At 48.8% G+C, this 13737-nt stretch overlaps 1 protein-coding gene across 1 annotated transcript in view; it reads left to right on the top strand.

Moving 5' to 3' along the window:
• The first annotated feature begins 619 nt into the window (after nt 1-619).
• Nucleotides 620-13737, top strand: part of adipor2.L (adiponectin receptor 2 L homeolog) — a 56759-nt gene continuing 43641 nt past the window's right edge. Inside the window, 1 exon segment of the mRNA NM_001094102.1 lies at nt 620-682. The gene's annotated coding sequence lies outside the window, so the exon portion shown is untranslated.

Consider the following 13737-nt stretch of genomic DNA (forward strand, 5'->3'; position numbering starts at 1 on the left):
CACGACTCACTGAAACTTGTGTATTATAATAAAGTACCCCCAGTGTACTCGTGTTTTTATATGGTCATGAAACTCCTCGGTAACTTATAATATCCTTATAATTTACAAGAGGGGGTACTTTATTCACTATATAAACCAGTGGTTCTGGGTGCATAGCTGGCCAAAGGGACACAAAGGAGTGATTTGCACGTCTCTGCCTTTTGGGAGAATCAAAACTCTCATTTTTGGTATCTAGGCAGTGCTGTGTGTATGGCATGAGACAAGTAAATACTTTCTGATTCCAGAAGGCATCACTTTGCATGTTTACATTGCCTCACACCAGCCCTGTTCCAAACACTTCCTGTTTCTGTGAGTCTGGGGGGGCTCTATGGCAACCAGAGACGCTTCAGCGGAAGAGGAGAATCTGATAGCCTATTGGCCGCTGAGAAAACATGTGATGCACTTTGACCTTGGCCTCGCAAACCAAACCGACAGGAGAGTCTTCGCGGAACTACTCCTCCCAGAATGCACCGCGGCGGGGAGGAGCGTAGCGGTTCACTGACGCATCCATAGGCTGCAGGTTCCTCGTGTGATAGGCGTCATGGTGACGATTCCAGGCAACCCGGGGAGACGAGAATAAGTCGGAGCGGGCCGGGAGGTGAGATCAGAGCACAGAGCAGTCGTGGACGCGAAAAGGGGAAAGGTGAGGCGCTTGTACCGGGGTTGGGTCCCACATATGGGCTTGTATATATGTTCCGACTCTCCTCTCTGTGTCTCCCTCTTCCAGATGTGAGTCTTTTCTTGTCACCTTCTCCATATCCGAGACCCTCATCCAATTACCCTTCCCGGTCAGTCTTTAGTTTGCTCCATTCACCTTCCCTATCAGTCTGCTCCATTCACCTTCCCTGTCAGTCTGCTCCATTTGCTCTTCCCTATCAGTCTGCTCCATTTGCTTTTCCCAGGCTCTTTGTCTGCTCTACTTTCTCTTCTCTCCACCTGCCATTGCTGTCACTCTACTCCACTTACTTTTCCTTCATTGTTTATACTGTCAGTCTGCTCCACTTGCCCCTTCCTCCTGTCACTCTGCTCCACTTACTTTTCCTTCATTGTTTATACTGTCACTCTGCTCCACTTGCCCCTTCCTCCTGTCACTCTGCTCCACTTACTTTTCCTTCATTGTTTATACTGTCACTCTGCTCCACTTACCCCTTCCTCCTGTCACTCTGCTCCGCTTACTTTTCCTTCATTGTTTATACTTTCATTCTGCTCCACTTGCCCCTTCCTCCTGTCACTCTGCTCCACTTACTTTTCCTTCATTGTTTATACTGTCACTCTGCTCCACTTACCCCTTCCTCCTGTCACTCTGCTCCGCTTACTTTTCCTTCATTGTTTATACTGTCACTCTGCTCCACTTGCCCCTTCCTCCTGTCACTCTGCTCCGCTTACTTTTCCTTCATTGTTTATACTGTCACTCTGCTCCACTTGTCCCTTTACTCTGCTCCACTTGCCCCTTCCTCCTGTCACTCTGCTCCACTTACTTTTCCTTCATTGTTTATACTGTCAGTCTGCTCCACTTGTCCCTTTACTCTGCTCCACTTGCCCCTTCCTCCTGTCACTCTGCTCCACTTACTTTTCCTTCATTGTTTATACTGTCACTCTGCTCCACTTGCCCCTTCCTCCAGTCACTCTTCTCCACTTGCCTTGCAAACATGTCAGTCTGCGCCACTTGTCAGTCAGCTGGTTCGTCTTCTCCTGTTCCCTTGCCATCAGCCTATTCCATATTCCCTTCTTTAACAACCAGACTCCACAACAACTCCTTAAACCATATGGGTGCCCCCATTAACAGCCCCAACAATCAGCTGGGCATACTGTACCCTTTGTAGCAATGAAATATGAAAATAAAATGTAAATTTCAGTCCAGTGGGTTTGTGTACAATGTGCATAATGACCTCTCTGCTCTCTTCCAAAGGGAACTTTCCAAAATTCTCTCCATCACATTGCACCTGTCCTCCATCTATTCTGCACCTGCCTCTGGCATCACCTTTCTCTCTGTCTGTTCCCTCCCAATCCACATCATAACTTGTCTTCTTTTACTTGTCTTCATCTTTTACTTCTCTTCTTATTTCTACTTGTCTCCTTCTTTTACTTGTCTCCTTCTTTTACTTGTCTCCTTCTTTTACTTGTCTCCTTCTTTTACTTGTCTTCTTCTTTTACTTGTCTCCCCCACCAGAACAGCCTGACAGTCGATAAACTGACAGTCCCCCTGTGCCCCCTATTGCTAAGTTCATAGATTGTGAGACTTTATTTAATTTATTGTGACTGACATCTCTGTAAGTGTGTCTCAGTCTGGTTCTTATAGGGTGGGCTTAACCCATGACCAGGACATTCAGGATCCGTATTTAGAGCCCGTGGAATTATGGGTACTATTCTAATACACCTGCTGTGCCCAGTCTTTCACGCACACACACACACATATATATATATTCGTTTATTTTTATTATTTCCTCACTATGACTGCACCCCTTACCTGCTTTACCTGCACCCCTTACTTTATCTGTACGTTTCAGTTCTGTTGCACACCTACTCGCCCCTAGGCTGCTCTATCATTCATGTTGACACCTGTGAGCCTTATCTTTCGGACCTAACCAGTAGCTCGTGTTTAACCAGCGTAGCAGCATTCGCTCAAGTTAAAGGGGAACTTCACCCAGAAACAGTTTTTCCCCCTTATGAAAGAAAACCTTCCTAAGCAACTTTCCAATATAATTTTCATAAGTTTTAGTTATTTGCATGTGTAATTGCTGTTGAGAGCTGTGTCCATCCGGCTGCTTTTATTTTCTGCACTGTTAGTTCTGACTCTTGTAACAGAAGCTTAAATCAGCATAACAACCAGTCTTCCTACTTAGAAATGGACATTAAATAAGAATCCCCCTTCTCACTGTGTTGGTGCCAGTTTTACAGCAAGATGGCTGTAGACCCCTTTCAAGGTGTTTCATATTTAGCTTTGGCAGGAATACAATGTTCTCAACGTTAAACTTTAGTTAGGGAAAAGCCAAATCCACAGAGATACCGGTACCAGGACCCAATTAGAACTTGGCTGCTTTGTTCAATAGGGAAATTGGTGTAGTTAAAGTGATTTACAGGTTGTTAAACAACGATGCTATTTAATATTGCCTAATTTTGCTAAATATGCTGTAACTTTAACTGGTTCTACACCAGTTTGTTATTTAATGTATTGCTTCATTATTAACCCATTGTCCCAACCTGTGAGGCTGGCTTCCCCTGGGTGGCATTTAGCAGAGGCACGGGCTCAGTCTGATGGTGAGTTAGGGTGACAGTTGTGGAGAATGGCCAGCTTGAAGGTCAGTTTGGGAAATATTTGGGATAAATATGTATTTGCTGTCCTAGATATTCTTGAAATTGTGGATGAATGAATGATACACCAATGTTTTCCTATAACCTGGGGATGACCTTCAAGGGGCTGCCCGTCACCTTAAAAGTGATGTAAACCCTCTTCTCACTGTTGCCCAAATAAATATCATTGTACCTTTTCCAATATACAGTCATTGCAAATGTGCAGTGTTTTATAAAGTTATTTCTAAATGTAATTGCTCTTGAAAATCATCTCTGTCTGCCCTTCACTTGTCTCTGCCCCTCGCTTGTTTCTGCCCCTCGCTTGCTTCTGCCCCTCGCTTGCTTCTGCCCCTCGCTTGCGTCTGCCCCTCGCTTGCGTCTGCCCCTCGCTTGCGTCTGCCCCTCGCTTGCGTCTGCCCCTCGCTTGCGTCTGCCCCTCGCTTGCGCCTGCCCCTCGCTTGCGCCTGCCCCTCGCTTGCGTCTGCCCCTCTCGTCTCTGCCCCTCGCTTGCCTCTGCTCCTCTTGTCTCTGCCCCTCGCTTGTCTCTGCCCCTCGCTTGTCTCTGCCCCTCGCTTGTCTCTGCCCCTCGCTTGTCTCTGCCCCTCGCTTGTCTCTGCCCCTCGCTTGTCTCTGCCCCTCGCTTGTCTCTGCCCCTCGCTTGTCTCTGCCCCTCGCTTGTCTCTGCCCCTCGCTTGTCTCTGCCCCTCGCTTGTCTCTGCCCCTCGCTTGTCTCTGCTCCTCTCGTTTCTGCCCCTCGCTTGCCTCTGCTCCTCTCGTCTCTGCCCCTCGCTTGTCTCTGCCCCTCTCTTGTCTCTGCCCCTCGCTTGTCTCTGCCCCTCGCTTGTCTCTGCCCCTCGCTTGTCTCTGCCCCTCGCTTGTCTCTGCCCCTCGCTTGTCTCTGCCCCTCGCTTGTCTCTGCCCCTCGCTTGTCTCTGCCCCTCGCTTGTCTCTGCCCCTCGCTTGTCTCTGCCCCTCGCTTGCCTCTGCCCCTCGCTTGCCTCTGCCCCTCGCTTGCTTCTGCCCCTCGCTTGCCTCTGCCCCTCGCTTGCGTCTGCCCCTCGCTTGCCTCTGCCTCGTCTCTGCCCCTCGCTTGCGTCTGCCCCTCGCTTGCGTCTGCCCCTCGCTTGCGCCTGCCCCTCGCTTGCGTCTGCCCCTCTCGTCTCTGCCCCTCGCTTGCCTCTGCTCCTCTCGTCTCTGCCTCTCGCTTGCCTCTGCTCCTCTCGTCTCTGCCCCTCGCTTGTCTCTGCCCCTCGCTTGTCTCTGCCCCTCGCTTGTCTCTGCCCCTCGCTTGTCTCTGCCCCTCTCTTGTCTCTGCCCCTCTCTTGTCTCTGCCCCTCGCTTGTCTCTGCCCCTCGCTTGTCTCTGCCCCTCGCTTGTCTCTGCCCCTCGCTTGTCTCTGCCCCTCGCTTGCCTCTGCTCCTCTCGTTTCTGCCCCTCGCTTGCCTCTGCTCCTCTCGTCTCTGCCCCTCGCTTGTCTCTGCCCCTCGCTTGTCTCTGCCCCTCGCTTGTCTCTGCCCCTCGCTTGTCTCTGCCCCTCGCTTGTCTCTGCCCCTCGCTTGTCTCTGCCCCTCGCTTGTCTCTGCCCCTCGCTTGTTTCTGCCCCTCCCTTGCCTCTGCCCCTCGCTTGCTTCTGCCCCTCGCTTGCCTCTGCCCCTCGCTTGCTTCTGCCCCTCGCTTGCCTCTGCCCCTCGCTTGCGTCTGCCCCTCGCTTGCCTCTGCCTCGTCTCTGCCCCTCGCTTGCCTCTGCCCCTCGCTTGCCTCTGCCCCACGCTTGCCTCTGCCCCTCGCTTGTTTCTGCTCCTCTCATTTCTGCCCCTCACTTGTGTCTGCCCCTCGCTTGTCTGCCCCTTACCTGCCTCTCGCTTGTCTGCCGCTTGCCTCTGCCCCTCGCTTGCCTCTGCCCCTCGCTTGCCTCTGCCCCTCGCTTGCCTCTGCCCCACGCTTGTCTCTGCCCCTCGCTTGTTTCTGCTCCTCTCATTTCTGCCCCTCACTTGTGTCTGCCCCTCGCTTGTCTGCCCCTCGCTTGTCTGCCCCTCGCTTGTCTGCCCTTCGCTTGTCTGCCCCTCGCTTGTCTGCCCCTCGCTTGTCTGCCCCTCGCTTGTCTGCCCCTCGCTTGTCTGCCCCTCGCTTGTCTGCCCCTCGCTTGTCTGCCCCTCGCTTGTCTGCCCCTCGCTTGTCTGCCGCTTACCTGCCCCTCGCTTGCCTCTGCCCCTCGCTTGCCTCTGCCCCTCGCTTGCCTCTGCCCCTCGCTTGCCTCTGCCCCTCGCTTGCCTCTGCCCCACACTTGCCTCTGCCCCTCGCTTGTTTCTGCTCCTCTCATTTCTGCCCCTCGCTTGTGTCTGCCCCTTACCTGCCCCTCGCTTGTCTGCCGCTTACCTGCCCCTCGCTTGCCTCTGCCCCTCGCTTGCCTCTGCCCCTCGCTTGCCTCTGCCCCTCGCTTGCCTCTGCCCCTCGCTTGCCTCTGCCCCACGCTTGTCTCTGCCCCTCGCTTGTTTCTGCTCCTCTCATTTCTGCCCCTCACTTGTGTCTGCCCCTTGCTTGTCTGCCGCTTACCTGCCCCTCGCTTGCCTCTGCCCCTCGCTTGCCTCTGCCCCTCGCTTGCCTCTGCCCCTCGCTTGCCTCTGCCCCTCGCTTGCCTCTGCCCCTCGCTTGCCTCTGCCCCTCGCTTGCCTCTGCTCCTCTCATTTCTGCCCCTCACTTGTGTCTGCCCCTCGCTTGTCTGCCCCTTACCTGCCCCTCGCTTGTCTCTGCCCCTCGCTTGTCTGCCCCTTACCTGCCCCTCGCTTGTCTCTGCCCCTTACCTGCCCCTCGCTTGCCTCTGCCCCTCGCTTGCCTCTGCCCCTCGCTTGCCTCTGCCCCTCGCTTGCCTCTGCCCCTCGCTTGCCTCTGCCCCTCGCTTGCCTCTGCTCCTCTCATTTCTGCCCCTCACTTGTGTCTGCCCCTTACCTGCCCCTTGCTTGTCTGCCGCTTACCTGCCCCTCGCTTGCCTCTGCCCCTCGCTTGCCTCTGCCCCTCGCTTGCCTCTGCCCCACGCTTGTCTCTGCCCCTCGCTTGTTTCTGCTCCTTTCATTTCTGCCCCTCACTTGTGTCTGCCCCTCGCTTGTCTGCCCCTCGCTTGTCTGCCCCTTGCTTGTCTGCCGCTTACCTGCCCCTCGCTTGCCTCTGCCCCACACTTGCCTCTGCCCCTCGCTTGTTTCTGCTCCTCTCATTTCTGCCCCTCGCTTGTGTCTGCCCCTCGCTTGTCTGCCCCTTACCTGCCCCTCGCTTGTCTGCCGCTTACCTGCCCCTCGCTTGCCTCTGCCCCTCGCTTGCCTCTGCCCCTCGCTTGCCTCTGCCCCTCGCTTGCCTCTGCCCCTCGCTTGCCTCTGCCCCACGCTTGCCTCTGCCCCACGCTTGTTTCTGCTCCTCTCATTTCTGCCCCTCACTTGTGTCTGCCCCTTGCTTGTCTGCCGCTTACCTGCCCCTCGCTTGCCTCTGCCCCTCGCTTGCCTCTGCCCCTCGCTTGCCTCTGCCCCTCGCTTGCCTCTGCCCCTCGCTTGCCTCTGCCCCTCGCTTGCCTCTGCCCCTCGCTTGTTTCTGCTCCTCTCATTTCTGCCCCTCACTTGTCTGCCCCTCGCTTGTCTGCCCCTTACCTGCCCCTCGCTTGTCTCTGCCCCTCGCTTGTCTCTGCCCCTCGCTTGTCTCTGCCCCTCGCTTGTCTCTGCCCCTCGCTTGTCTCTGCCCCTCGCTTGTCTCTGCCCCTCGCTTGTCTCTGCCCCTCGCTTGTCTCTGCCCCTCGCTTGCCTCTGCCCCTCGCTTGTTTCTGCTCCTCTCATTTCTGCCCCTCACTTGTGTCTGCCCCTCGCTTGTCTGCCGCTTACCTGCCCCTCGCTTGCCTCTGCCCCTCACTTGCCTCTGCCCCTCGCTTGTTTCTGCTCCTCTCATTTCTGCCCCTCACTTGTGTCTGCCCCTCGCTTGTCTGCCCCTTAACTGCCCCTTGCTTGTCTGCCGCTTACCTGCCCCTCGCTTGCCTCTGCCCCTCGCTGGCCTCTGCCCCTCGCTGGCCTCTGCCCCTCGCTGGCCTCTGCCCCTCGCTGGCCTCTGCCCCTCGCTGGCCTCTGCCCCTCGCTGGCCTCTGCCCCTCGCTGGCCTCTGCCCCTCGCTTGCCTCTGCCCCTTACCTGCCCCTCCCTTGTCTCCGCCCCTCCCTTGTCTCCGCCCCTCCCTTGTCTCTGCCCCTCTCATATCTGCCCCTTTGCTTGCCTCTGCTCCTCGCTTGCCTCTGCTCCTCTCGTTTCTGGCGCTCGCTTGTCTGCCTCTCACTTGTTTCTGCCCCTCGCTTGTTTCTGCCTCGCTTGCTTCTGCCCCTCGCTTGCCTCTGCCTCGTCTCTGCCCCTTGCTTGTCTGTCCCTCACTTGTCTCTGCCCTGGTGGTTCTTAATTTGGAAACAATGTAGCAGACCTTCCTTGGATTGTAGTTTTGAGTAATATGTGGCATGCTAAAACCAACCCTGCCAAAGAAAGACGGTTACTTGTGTCTAAAAATATCATTGTAAAATGATTTGTATCCTACAGTTTGTGTTGTTTATTTCAGCAATGGGAAAGAAATAGTATGTAGCAGCCCTTGTCTGCTAGATTTTTCCTGCTGTGTCTGTTCTCACATGGACACATATTCACACATTAATGAATGCCGTATGCTGGACTACAATCTCATTGTGCTTTAACTATTGATTGTTTTGTCTTTTCTTTTTTGTCATTGTTTTAAATGGCAAAATGAGTGAGGCAGGTTCGGACTGGAGCACGGGGGGCCCACCGGGCTCCACAGTTCCGGGGGCACACAAACGCCAGCGCGCATCGTGCTGCACCTTTTTTTTGGGGCTCGACCAATAAGGGGAGTGGGCCTGGGTGGGCCCACCGGGTTTTTTCCCGGTGTCCCGTCGGCCCAGTCCAACCCTGGAGTAGGGGCTGCCATACATTTCCTCTTCAGGAAGGAGTAAATCCTTCCATACACGGACTTATAAATCTAATAATTTATTGGACTGTGGATGGGGCCTTCCCAATGGCCTGTATGATAGAGAGGGATATTTTGAGACAATTTGTAATTGTTTTTTTTTTTATTTTGATCATTTGTGGGGTTTGACTTTTTTACCCTTTTATTCAACAACTCTCCAGTTTGCAATTTCAGCAATCTGGTTGCTAGGTTCCAAATTACCCTAGCAACCATGCACTTATTTGAATAAGAGACTGGAATATGAATAGGAGAGGCCTGAATAGAATGATGCAATAACAATATATTTATAGCCTTACAGAGCATTTGTTTTTTAGATGGGGTCAGTGACCCCCATTTGAAAGCTGGAAAAAGTCAGAAGAAAAAGGCCGATACAGTGAAACCTAGATTTTAGGTGCCCTTATTTTAAGTTTTCCCGAATTTTTTATTTGTGGTCCCACCAATTTATTATGCATTTCACTGTAATGTTTTCCTGGATTTTGTCCTGATGTTGCCAAAAACGGCTTTTTTTTCTATGAATGTTATTATTTGTGAAATAAAGAGATTAAAATACTAACCAGATGTATATTTTGCCATGGTTCTGCCTGTCAATTCCAATGAGTCTGCCCCTTATACAGTTCTGCACCAATCACTTATTGCTTTAGGTTGTCTATGTGACTGACAGCGAGTCTTGCACATGCCCCCCCATAGTGTAGCATTAACACAGCAATGTATACCCCCATATGTAATATATAGCACTAAGTTTGCCTAGGAGCAGTAACCCATAGCAACCAATAAGATGTTGCATTTAAACAGGTGACCAGTAAATGCTACCTGCTGATTGGCTGCTATGGGTTACTGCCCCTGGGCAAACTTAGTGCCTTTTATTACATAACCCTTTAAATATTGTATCTCTCAAAGTAAAACGGACTCCTGTGCTTATATCCTTTCAGTACTTGAAGAAAAAGTAACACATTTCCCTGATTTTACACTTTCCCGGATTTTACTCAATTTTTTCCTGGTCCCCTGAAAAACGTAAAATGGGTGTTCTACTGTAATTTAAAAACTATATATATAAAAAAAAAAGTAACGAAGACTAACTGAAACGTTGCTTAGAATTTCGTAACTAAAAGTTAACTTAAAGGTCAACCACCCCTTTAAAGGAGAAATAAACCCCTCAATAAAAAAAACTGCTGGGATAGTGAGACTGGTGATGAATAATTATAACATTTAAAGGTGAAACAAACCCCTACCCTCCCTCCCTCCCTCCCCCCACCCAGCTTAGCTGCTACCCCGGGTAAATGGCCCTAACTTTTTACTTACCCCTCGGTGCAGATTCAGGGATCAGAATTCACGGCAGCCATCTTCCGGGTCTTCGGTAATCTGACAACTATGTTGGCGCATGCCCAATTGGAGCAATTTGCCAGTTTTCGACAACTGTGCATGCACCGAAATTGCCGCAAATTGCCGAAGCGCCAGAAGAAGACACGAAGACCTGGAAGATGACTGCCATGAACTCCGATCCCTGAATCTGCACTGAGGGCTAAGTTAAAAATTAGGGCCATTTGCCCGGGGTAGCAGCTAAGCTGGGTGGGGGGAGGGAGGGTAGGGTTTTTTTTTAATAAGGGGTTTGTTTCTCCTTTTAAATGTTATAATTATTCATCACCAGTCTCACTATCCCAGCATGGCTTAAAGGTGTAGTTCGCATTTTCGTATATTATAGAGTGACCAGTTTTAAACAACTTTTCAATTGGTCTTCATTTTTTATTTTTTTAATAGTTTAGGAATTATTTGCCTCCTTCTTCTGTGTCTTTCCAGCTTTCAAATGGGGGACACTGACCACAACTAAAAACCAAATGCTCTGTAAGGCTACAAATGTATTGTTATTGCTACTTTTTATTACTCATCTTTCTATTTAGGCCTCTCCTATTCATATTCCAGTCTCTTTTCCAGTTCATAGCTTAGTTGCTAGGGTAATTTCAAGCCTAGCAACCAGATGGCTGAAATTGCAAACTGGAGAGCTGCTGGATAAAAAGCTAAATAACTCAAAAACCACAAATAGTAAAAAATGAAAACCAATTGCAAATCATCTCAGAATATCCCTCTCTACATCACATTAATTCAAAGCTGAACTCTCCCTTTAGGGTTAAAGGGGAAGCTCTTTTCCATTATTGGAGGTTAAGTTTGTTAGCAGCAGCGTTTAATTAGGCATTTTCCGCACAATTGTTGTACACGCCGCTTCTTATCTCCATGCAGGACCTTGACATTAATATCTTGGTGAGGATTTACAGGATTATAAAATGTGCTCAAGCCAATTACAACATTATAAGCCAGCAAAGCGGCTGTTGCATCTGAAGTATCTGTATGTATTGGGATCAAGGGGGTTATGTAGTATAGTGAGCCCATTAACCCACTGCAACCAATCAGATCCTTTCTTTCATTCTTCTGGCTGCACTTTCTCAATAAAAGCTAACTGCTGAGAGCAATAGTGGGGTTCTTTTCAATGAAGGAGTCGTGAACTCTTGCTGTGGCTCTTCTCTTTAGCAGAAAAGCACCGTCTGTTTTGGACCATTAGATCCTTATTTCTTATTTTCTTACTTATTAGCTGAGGACATGCAAATATGTCAATACTTTGCATATATATATATATAATAGGGATGCACCTTATCCAGGATTCGGCCTTTTTAAGCAGGATTCGGATTCGGCCGAATCCTCCTGCCAGGCTGAATTTAATCCTAATTTGCATATGCAAATTAGGGGCGGAGAGGGAAATCGCATGACTTTTGTCACATAACAAGAAAGTAAACATTTTTCCCCTTCCCACCCCTAATTTGCATATGCAAATTATGGTTTGGTTCGGTATTCAGCCGAATCTTTCAAGAAGGATTCGGGGGTTCGGCCGAATCCAAAATAGTGGATTCGGTGCATCCCTAATATACAAACATACAGAGAAGGATATGCAAGAGCCTACGGTAAGCTATATCCTGCTACAGGTATAGGATCCGTTATCCGGAAACCCATTATCTAGAAAGTAGGGATGCACCGAATCCAGGATTTGGGCTTTTTCAGCAGGATCCAGATTATCTGGATAAAATGGAGTCTATGGCAGACGGCCTTTCCTTAATTCTGAGCTTTCTGGATAACGGGTTTGCAGATAATGGATCCCATACCTGTATACAGGTCTCATACTTGTATTTTACATTGTGATTCATAAAGAATGTCTTAAAAAAAAAAAAAGGGGGAAGTCTATCTTATTCTCATTGCATTTGGTCCTGTATATAGATCTTTAAATTTGCGTACACCCGGCCGTTGGACGTCTCTTTTTCTCTAGCAGTAAACTTACACAATCCTGTTCTGCAGACTAGAATTTAAGCAATTGAAAATGGAATCCAAGCCCTAAGGGACAGCTGAAGCTAACAGGGTGTGCCTGTCCGAAATACCGAATTGTTGTGTGTCTTGTACAGCTTTAAAGGGGCTGTTCACCTTTTGATCAACTTTTAGTATGATGTAGAGAGTGATATTGTTAGACTATTTGCAATTGGTTTTCATTTTTTATTATTTGTGGTTTTTGAGTTATTTGGCTTTTTATTCAGCAGCTCTCCAGTTTGCAATTTCAGCCATCCAGTGCTAGGGTCTAAATCACCCTAGCAACCATGCATTGATTTGAATAAGAGACTGGAATGTGAATAGGAGAGAGTCTGAATAGAAGGATCAGTAATAAAAAGTAGCAATAACAATACATTTGTAGCCTTACAGAGCATTTGTTTTTGATGTGGCCCATGTGGAAACTGGAAAGAGTCAGAAGAAGAAGGCAAATACGCACAAAGCTATAAAAAATAAATAATGAAGACCAAATAAAAAGTTGCTTAGAATTAGCCATTCTATAACATATAAAAAGTTAGCTTAAAAGTGAACCACCCATTTGAGTTATGGGAATTTATTTTGCTGGTGGAACCTGCTGAGTGGGAGCAGCCTAATTTGCTTTAAAACTGAACTCGTCAGCCATTTATTGGCCCATGTATGTCCTGCCCGACTGATATCCCTCAAGCAGTGAACCCTGGATTCGGTGCATCCCCCATCAAATGTCGGGTGCTTATCCTTCAAACACTTTCACCTCCCTTTTTTAAAATGAAGCAATGTTGTTTTTTTTTTTTTTACTGTGGATGTCCCCACCCTGCCATAAGGTGTGCCGCGGGTTGCGGGTTTCGAAATATTTCCCTTCGTTGCAGAGAAGTGGCGCATATTAAATCTCCCCCCCCCCAACTACAGTGGTCACCTTTAAGTTAACTTTTAGGGGTAAATTTACTAAGCGGCGAAAGGCGAAAATTTGCTCCGACAATGCTTATTTACTGGAATATAAAGTTGCGTCCAGGGCGCCGAATGATGGCGAATTTTAGCTAGTGTTGCTTCAGCAATAAAATCGAAGATGCGATAGCGGTCAGTTATGCCTAGCGCAACTTCGTTAGAGGTCTTCGCTCAGGCTAATTTGCATACGGCGGGAAATGATCAAGTTGAAAGGACGTATATGTTGCAGCAAATACATTTCATTACACAAGTCCAGGGAACCTTAATAAAGACAACAGAGTTGTTATATTGCCCTACACATGAGCCCACTGTATAGTTTATGTTCCATATATTAGGAAATGTATGGGGGAACCCAGTTACCCCCAAAAAAAATGTAATCCCTTTTGCAGCCTATCACTCTGAAAAAAGGAAAAGACGCCAGCGGTTTTTGTTTTTTTTGGGAAACTTTTTCCACTAAAAATATGATGTAAGTAACAGAAGAAGGAGGAAGATGTAAACACTCCAATGCACTTCTCCTGGTCTGAGATGGTGAAAGAGGTAACGTTCAGTAAAATCCGCATCTTGGTGAATTTGCGGAGTAACGTCCATTCACCAGAGCGAAAATTCGCCTGGTGATAGAGTTTGAATGACCACTACCGGCTATGTCCTTTGCCAGCGAATCGTGACCAGCGTAATTCACTTCGCACTTTAGTAAATCTGCCCCTTACTATGTTGTACAATGGCCAATTCTAAGCAACTTTTCAATTGGTCTTCATTATTTATTTTTTATGGTTGACTCTTTCCAGCTTTCAAATGGGGTCACTGACCCCATCTAAAAACAAATGCTATGTAAGGCTACAACTGTATTGTTATTACAACTTTTTATTATTCCTCTTTCTATTCGGGGCCTCTCCTATTCATATTCCAGTCTCATATTCAAATCAATGCGTGGTTACTAGGGTAACTTGGACCCTAGAAACCTGGAGAGCTGATGAATTAAAAGCTAAATAACTGAAAAACCACAAATAATAAAAAATTAAAACCAATTGCAAACTGTCTCAGAATATCCCTCTCTACATCATATTCAGGGTCAGGGCACACTGGCAGATTCAGGGAGATTAGTCGTCCAGTGACAAATCTCCTCTTCTTCTGGCGACTA

The sequence above is a fragment of the Xenopus laevis genome, chromosome 3L (assembly GCF_017654675.1).
Source record: "Xenopus laevis strain J_2021 chromosome 3L, Xenopus_laevis_v10.1, whole genome shotgun sequence".
Classification (NCBI taxonomy): Eukaryota; Metazoa; Chordata; class Amphibia; order Anura; family Pipidae; genus Xenopus; species Xenopus laevis.